This window comes from Salvelinus alpinus, chromosome 16, assembly GCF_045679555.1.
Source record: "Salvelinus alpinus chromosome 16, SLU_Salpinus.1, whole genome shotgun sequence".
NCBI lineage: Eukaryota > Metazoa > Chordata > Actinopteri > Salmoniformes > Salmonidae > Salvelinus > Salvelinus alpinus.
This window is the reverse complement of record NC_092101.1, coordinates 31,624,977-31,633,469: the sequence shown is the minus strand read 5'-3', so window position 1 is coordinate 31,633,469 and position 8,493 is coordinate 31,624,977. Positions and strand designations below refer to the sequence as shown.

Below are 8,493 nucleotides of genomic sequence, written 5' to 3'. Positions count from 1 at the left end.
AGGGCCTAGTGTATGCAGGTTTTTAGTTTTTCCTTTCAATTAAGACCTAGGCAACCAGGTGAGGGGAGTCTTTAATAATTAGTGACCCTTATTCATCGATCAAGTACAAGGGAGGAGCGAAAAACACGCATTTACTCGGCCCTCCTTGGAATGAGTTTGACACGTGGTCTAGAGGTTGGAATGGATGTACTGTTTAGTACTCTGAATCATTGTCACCACTCATCACCACACACCACTCATTTCTAATCCTTCTCCATACTTTATATTCATTTATTCTTCATCTACAACTCATAAGTCATTTCCTGTGGTCATTCTCCTTGTTTGACTTTGTGAATCTTGACTACAAAACCCCTGATCCCTGACCTCTACCAGAGGGTCCTGGCTTTGCGTCTGAGCCCTAGGTAGGCGTCTGACCTGAGGAACCTGGGGCATGAGTCTCTCTCCATCAGTCTGTACACATTTCTCACTGCCTCATCAAAGCAGCACAGACCAGGAGACTTCATGGATGTTTTGATCTTCTCACGGATGTGGTGGTCAACATTAATTTGTAGGGGCGAAACACAAACCATGAAAAATAGTGTGAAGGGAGAATTTTATGAAAGGCCTGAACTGAACGGTATTGTCATCTTTCCACCTTAAGCTTGCCAATTCATTCATTCATTGCATGAGCTTGCTCAAATCATATCTTGTCCCATCTGCTTGCTATCTGTATCTTGAAAGAGTAATTTTCCCATGTCAGAAAGTTACAATGGTTGTCAAATGATTCTGATGAGAGGCTGTTATCTTTGCCCGTCATCTTGCTGTCTCTATTATGAAATAGCCTTTTCCCACATCAGCAAAGTACATGGTATTATCTAGTCACACTTTAGGAATTATAGCTACATTTGTGGGTATAATACTTTAGCTTGTAATATGTTAGCATTTGGATAGCTGCTACTACCAAGGTGAAAGCTGAAGCATAGCCTGACTAACTGACCCCTCACTAGGCCTGGGGATGGAGGAACTCCTGGTAGATCTCTTTTGATTTTTCCAGGAGAGGTCGGCTGGTGAGGTGTTCTCTCTGTAGTCACGGCATGCTAGCCAGAACTCAATATTCTCCTGAATTCATACTGCAGGAAGGATCGGAAGGCTGCAAAGAACCCTGTGGGATTAGCATGCTAAAGTCAGAAGGTGGTCTTATGAGACTGTACTATTGAAGATAATGAATGTACTCTGGGCCAACGTAGTTAAAACAGTTGTCCTTACTTTTGTCCTTCAACTCTTTCTCAAGAGTTGGTTGAATTCTTCTACTGTCCGCTTGACGACACGTTCTTGGATTAGATGGGTTTTGTAAATCAATATTACTATTTGACATGTTATTGTTGTGAAATAGTCTCTACTGTTGCTGTACTTACTTTATTTTTGTAGAAAAGGAGTCATCATTTATCTTCTGTATCAGAATACACTGAATGTCTTTTTTCTATCTTTTCCGGCTTAAAAGGATATCGATCCTGTGGAAATTGAGGAAGTAGTATACATTAAGATGTGATCTTGATATATTACCAACAGCTTCTCTTTATTTCTGTATTGGTGTAAATATAAAACACTTACTGCATTTTGTTTTATTATATTATATTTGTGTGTTTTTATATATTGAATGCTTAAAAGGCCCCTTTCCTAGATATATACAGTACCAGTGAAAAGTTTGGACACACCTTCTCATACAAGGGTTTTTCTATATTTTTACTATTTTCTACGTTGTAGAATAATACTGACGACATCAAAACTATGAAATAACACATATGGAATCATGTAGTAACCGTAAAAGTGTTGAACAAATGTGAGATTCTTCAACGTAGCCACCCTTTGACTTGATGACAGCTTTGCACACTCTTGGCATTATCTCAACCAGCTAAACCCTGTTAAAAGTTAATTTGTGGAATTTCTTTCCTTCTTAATGTGTTTGAGCCAATCAGTTTTGTTGTGACATGGTAGGGGTGGTATACAGAAGATAGCCCTATTTGGTAAAAGTTTATTCAAATAAGCAAAGAGAAACGAGAGTCCATCATTACTTTAAGACATGAAGGTCAGTCAATGTGGAAAAATTGTGCAGTCTCAAAAACCATCAAGCGCTATGATGAAACTGGCTCTCATGAGGACTGCCACAGGAAAGGAAGACCCAGAGTTACCTCTGCTGCATAGGATAAGTTCATTAGATTTCACTGCACCTCAGATTGCAGCTCAAATAAATACGTCACAGATATCAAGTAACAGACACATCTCAACATCAACTGTTCAGAGGAGACTGCGTGAATCAGGCCTTCATGGTCGAATTGCTGCAAAGAAACCACTACTGAAGGACACCAATAAGAAGAAGAGACTTGCTTGGACCAAGAAACACGAACAATGGACTTTAGACCGGTAGAAATCCATCCTTCGGTGTGATGATTCCAAATGTAAGATTTCTGGTTCCAACCGCCATGTCTGTGTGAGACGCAGAGTAGCTGAACGGATGATCTCCCGTGTGTGGTTCCCACCATGAAGCATGGAGGAGGAGGTGTGATGGTGTGGGGGTGCTTTACTGGTGACACTGTCTATGACTTATTTAGAATTCAAGGCACACTTAACCAGTATGGCTAACACAGCATTCTGCAGTGATACTCCATCCCATCTGGTTTGCGCTTAGTGGGACTATAATTTGTTTTTCAACAGGACAATGACCCAAACCACACCTCCAGGCTGTGTAAGGATTATTTGACCAAGAAGGAGAGTGATGGAGTGCTGCATCAGATGACCTGGCCTCCACAATCACCCGACCTCAACCCAATTGAGATGGTTTGGGATGAGTTCGACCACAGAGTGAAGAAAAAGCAGCCAACAAGTGCTCAGTATATGTGGGAACTCCTTCAAGACTGTTGGGAAAGCATTCCTCATGAAGCTGGTTGAGAGAATGCCAAGAGTGTGCAAAGCTGTCATCAAGGCAAAAGATGGCTACTTTGAAGAATCTAAAATCTAAAATACATTTTGATTTGTTTATGAACACTTTTTTTGTTACTACTTGATTCCATATGTGTTATTTCATAGTTTTTATGTCTTCACTATGTAGAAAATAAAGAAAAACCCTTGAATGAGTAGATGTGTCCAAACTTTTTTTTTTACCCCTTTTTCGTGGTATCCAATTGGTAGTTACAGTCTTGTCTCATCGCTGCAACTTCCTTATGGACTCGGGAGAGGCGGAGGTCGAGAGCCGTGCGTCCTCCAAAACACAACCCAACTAAGTCGCACTGCTTCTTGACACAATGCCCACTTAACCCGGAAGCCAGCCATCTGTTGGGGGAAATACCGTACACCTGGCAACCGTGCCAGCGTGCACTGCGCCCGGCCCGCCACAGGAGTAACTAGTGCACGATAGGACAAGGACGTCCCTGCCGGCCAAACCCTCCCCTAACCCAGACGACGCTGGGCCAATTGTGCGCCGCCCCATGGGTCTCCCAGTTACAGCCGGCTGCGACAGAACCTGGACTCGAACCAAGAATCTCTAGTGGCACAGCTAACACTGCAGTGCCTTAAACCACTGTGTCCAAAGTTTTGACTGGTACTGTACATTAGCTTACCTTCTCGTCTGTGTCATATTTTGCAGCAGATCCTTAAATTCATTGATCCGTATTCATTGATCCTATTGATCCGTATCAATAGTTTTGGCATCTTCATGTAAATGACAGTGTTTCCTCCTAGGAGATAGCTGTACACTGTATGGGCATCTCAGGAGTCTCAGGAGAGATTTGTTCTGGTGACATTTGGGACTTGCTGGTGCAGGCCGCCCCTAGATACTGTACCTCAGGTATAAACACACAGCATAGCTCCCCTAGGGCATTTACATTCCTGTACAATTCTAATTTCAAATTTCTTCACATTTGCCTCCACTTTCTTCCACCGTTTTCCCATTCATCAATATAATGGAACTTTTGAGGGATATTTCCTAAAGTTTGTATTTTATAGTATAAATAGTACATACAGTATATTACTAAATTACACTCTATGAAGACACATCTTTCATGATTCAACACTATAATTATTCCCTCTGAAGACATTGCATGCCAGTGAATGGAAATGACCATATTTTAAAACAGGAAGATGTTAAGGAGCAGTGTCTGTCTGCCCACCTTAATATGATCATCAGGGTTTACTCACATCTATACTCCTCCACATACAACTTCCTGAGAACATCTGTCATTTACTGTGAATGGTAACTTTTATAACATAAGAGGGGGAATAATATGTAATAGAAAAAGGGGCCAAGGCAATCTAAATGGGTAACCATCATACTGTCCTATCAAGGTGTGTCTGTTAAACTGGGAGTGGTCCGATATTCTCATCTATTGCAACAAGGCTTGTGACTCAGATTATATTTATCTTCTTATTGCTGCTTTATTTTGTCTTAGGTTACCATAGCCATAGATAAGAATAGAAAGACTCACTGAAATTGTAGTCACATGGAATTTCATAACATGCAAATCATTTTTTTGAAGCTTCCCCCTAGAGTGTTGTGGTGTGTTTGTGGACTCCTGTGGAGAGATCGGCTGGTCACATCTACCTATAGTTAGTGTGAGTATATACAAACCCTGATACTGATGGTGTGTGATGTGGAGGGGTAAAAGCAGAAGGGCAACACACCTACTGAGAATCTCCTCATGTATATCTCATTTGACATGCTTGACTAATGGCTGGGTCCCAAAGGGGCTCACAATGAACACAGATAAACCCTGACAGAGGATATGAAAATTCATGTTGTTTGTGCTAGTGGAAATGGAAAAACTAAACCCCAGGAAGAAATAATTAATATACTCACATAGATGTGACCTTTTGTGGTGATTTGATTTGTGTTTCTTGTGTTATGTGTTTTGCACCAATAATGTGGTTATACAGTATGTGGATTTATAATTCCATACATATTTTAGGGATTCATTGTGAACTAACTACGTTTTCCATTAGATACATACGTACATGCAGATACTATGAAAATACATTGTCTTACACAAATACAACTAAACTAAATAGAGGTGTGTCTTGGTGAATCAGATTTGGACAAGGATGAACAGATGAGTCATACCCTAGGTACAGTATGTACTGTAGCGTACGTGTGTGCCTGTGTGTGTGTGTGCCTGTGTGTGTGTGTGTGTGTGCCTGTGTGTGTGTGTGCCTGTGTGTGTGTGTGTGTGTGTGTGTGTGTGCCTGTGTGTGTGTGTGTGTGCATCTGCGCGTGCAGCATTCTCTCACTTTACTTCCACTCACATAAACACCAATGACCAGCCCCATATCATATCACTACCCGTGTGTTGAAATTGTATCAGTAACAGAGTAAAGGTGTGAGAGAAAACACAACAATGGTATCTTATGGGGAAAACACTTTGGTAACACAATGTTCCATGGAAGTTCTGCCTGTCACCCTCAGTGAAGATTAGATTATGAATCTGAGATGTATGACTGGTTCTTAACAGAAGTAATCTACAACGACATCCTTTTGAGGTCTGTGTGTGTTTTGTTTTGTTTATTTTGAAGTTTGTGTAGCAGGATGGAAAAGATTACTATGGGTGATCCAGACACTCATCCAATCTCTTTTCAGGAGACTGAAAAGATTTGGCATGGGTCCCCAGATCCTCAAAAAGTTCTACAGCTGTACCATCGAGAGCATCTTGACCGGTTACATCACCGCATGGTATGGCAACTGCTCGGTATCTGACCGTAAGGTGCTACAGAGGGTAGTGCGTACGGCTCAGTACATCACGTTTCCTGCCATCCAGGACCTATATACTAGGCGGTGTTAGAAGAAAGACCAAACATTTTTCAAAGACTCCGATCACCCAGTCATAGACTGTTCTCTCTGCTACCGCACGGCAAGTGGTACTGGAGCGCCAAGTCTAGGACCAAAAGACTCCTTAAACAGCTTCTACCCCAAAGCCGTAAGACTGTTGAACAATTAATCAAATTGCCGCACCCCCCTTTTGTTTTTACACTGCATCTACTCGCTGTTTATTATATACAGTATGTATTAATCACTTCACTTTACCCTTACCTACAAATTACCTTCACTAACCGGTACCCCCGCACATTGACTCGGTACCGTACACCCTGAATATAACCTCGTTATTGTTATTTTATTATGTTACTTTTAATTATTTTTTACTTTAGTTTATTTGGTAAATATTTTCTTAACTCTTTCTTGAACTGCATTGTTGGTCAAGGGCTTCTAAAAAAACATTTCATGTTGAGGTCTACACTTGTTGTATTCGGCGTGTGACAAATAAAGTTTGATTTGATTTGAACATGTGGGCTACAAATAATCAATCAACTTATTGGCTGACTCAGGTGTGTTAGTGCTAGGCATAGACAAATGTCTGTATACACGGCCCTCCAGGAAAGAACACTGTATTGTCATTTTTTGGGTATTATTTCATCACAGGGTGTGTAACTACCAGTCAGCCATGATGTTGCATCATAGGATGCGGACATTGGGACATGTCGACTTGCAGTCCACAGTCAACATGATTGACAGAGAACTATATTGATACTGTAAATGGCTGCATTTATTTTATTTTTGTATTTTATTTTTACAATACAAAACTAAACATACACATACAAATGACAACATACAGACCCACACAAACATCCACAACATCACCCCTGGCCAGACCCACCTGCTCACACCCCCATCTCCAGCGCCAGCATCACTCTCGGCCACATGGCCTCAAACTGTACCATTTTGTTTCTTTCTGTCGCCCACTACTTTCAACATTTAGATAATAAATAATTTGACATTTCCACTGTGTTAACTATGGAGGATTGGTTGATTTCCAGTTTTTAAGTACTGTATATCTTTTTTAGAAATGGTTAACGAGAAAAGTATCATCCAACCCATCCGGTATCTCTCTGCGCCCTCATATGCCATGTCTTGAAATATACAAACAGACAGATTAAAAGTACATTTACATTGTAAATGGCTCAATTCTTAGAATGTGTATTTTTACTCTAGCACTTGGACACATTATAGCAGGCAATTACTTTAGTCAAATTTCATTCGATTTTTTTTTTTTACAATCGAAGTCAACATTCATTCAACTTCATTTAATTACTTACTATATAAAAGGTAATTGTTGACTGTATAGGGCAACTAAAAATCCCTAAAAATCCCATTATTAGTATTTGTAGACTATGACCTGGAGGTTAAACCCTGACAGAGGGATTTTATATTGTGATATCTGATGTGACATTCCTAAATGTTTAGTGGAACTATACTGTGCTACTGTATCTTCCAGCAGAGAAAGTTACCCTTAGAGCAGCTATTTCTCTCTCTCTCTCTCTCTCTCTCTCTCTCTCTCTCTCTCTCTCTCTCTCTCTCTCTCTCTCTCTCTCTCTCTCTCTCTCTCTCTCTCTCTCTCTCTCTCTCTCTCTCTCTCTCTCTCTCTCTCTCTCTCTCTCTCTCTCTCTCTCTCTCTCTCTCTCTCTCTCTCTCTCTCTCTCTCTCTCTCTCTCTCTCTCTCTCTCTCTCTCTCTCTCTCTCTCTCTCTTTCTTCTCTCAAGTGGAGCCTCGGGCTATGACACCTATTATGAGGTCTTTAGATGACTGGCTAATTAAATGTAGCTGTAATTAAATTATAATGAGTAGCTAAGAGACAGCAGATGAAACAGTCAATTCATTAATTGCCTGGCCTGTGAATAGAGTAGGACCCTGTTAGCTCTGTTAGTCTGTCTGGGTCTATCTGGGAGAGGGACGGCCACACCACTGTCCATAATGTACATTGAACCAAAACAGTTGTATTTGTGGTAGAGCATGAAGTCTTGTAGAGACAATTTTTTCTGTTCTGTAATTTTGTTATTGTGTCAGCAGACAGTTGGTAAGGTTATTGTTTTGTCATTGACTTGTCTGCTTCCTTGTAAGATGGTGTGGTACCAAGAAAGAGGTTCTAGATCTGCTTGGTAAATATCATTTTGGTTTACAAAGAATGCACTCAAATCAACTTGCACCTAATCATCTCTGACATGACTAGAAACATAAGCTTTCTCACATTCGCAATAACCATGAGTGAACTAACGCCTCAGGATGTCAATGTAACCGTTTATTTCCACCGATTACAGTGTTTTGGCAATCCCTATTGTGAAAGTGCTACTGATTTTAACTCAATTTAGCAACATAGCGTCAATTGTGAAATTCTGTACTTCAATATTAAACATTTTGAGAAAGGAGACTCAGTCTTGCCTCAGTTCTCAGTTTTCAGTTTTGTTCTTACTGTCAATAATATCTGAACTGCTAGCAGGAGTTGTTGCATTGCACTAGCATCTCACTAACATCTCATGAAATAAATCATCTTTACAATAATAACCTGGTAACAGCACAGCCATTTACATAGTGTAAGAACAGGAAGGCAGATTACTACAGTGTTACAACATGAAGGTACAGTAGACAATGTAAAGAGGCATATTATCGGATAATTATTGTATATTGGGGAAAAACTGCAA

General features: G+C 40.4%; 1 pseudogene; it reads right to left on the bottom strand.

The window, feature by feature from the left end:
* Window positions 1-365: 365 nt before the first annotated feature.
* Window positions 366-6,738, bottom strand: LOC139540611 (regulator of G-protein signaling 5-like; annotated as a pseudogene).
* Between the last annotated feature and the right edge of the window lie 1,755 nt (window positions 6,739-8,493).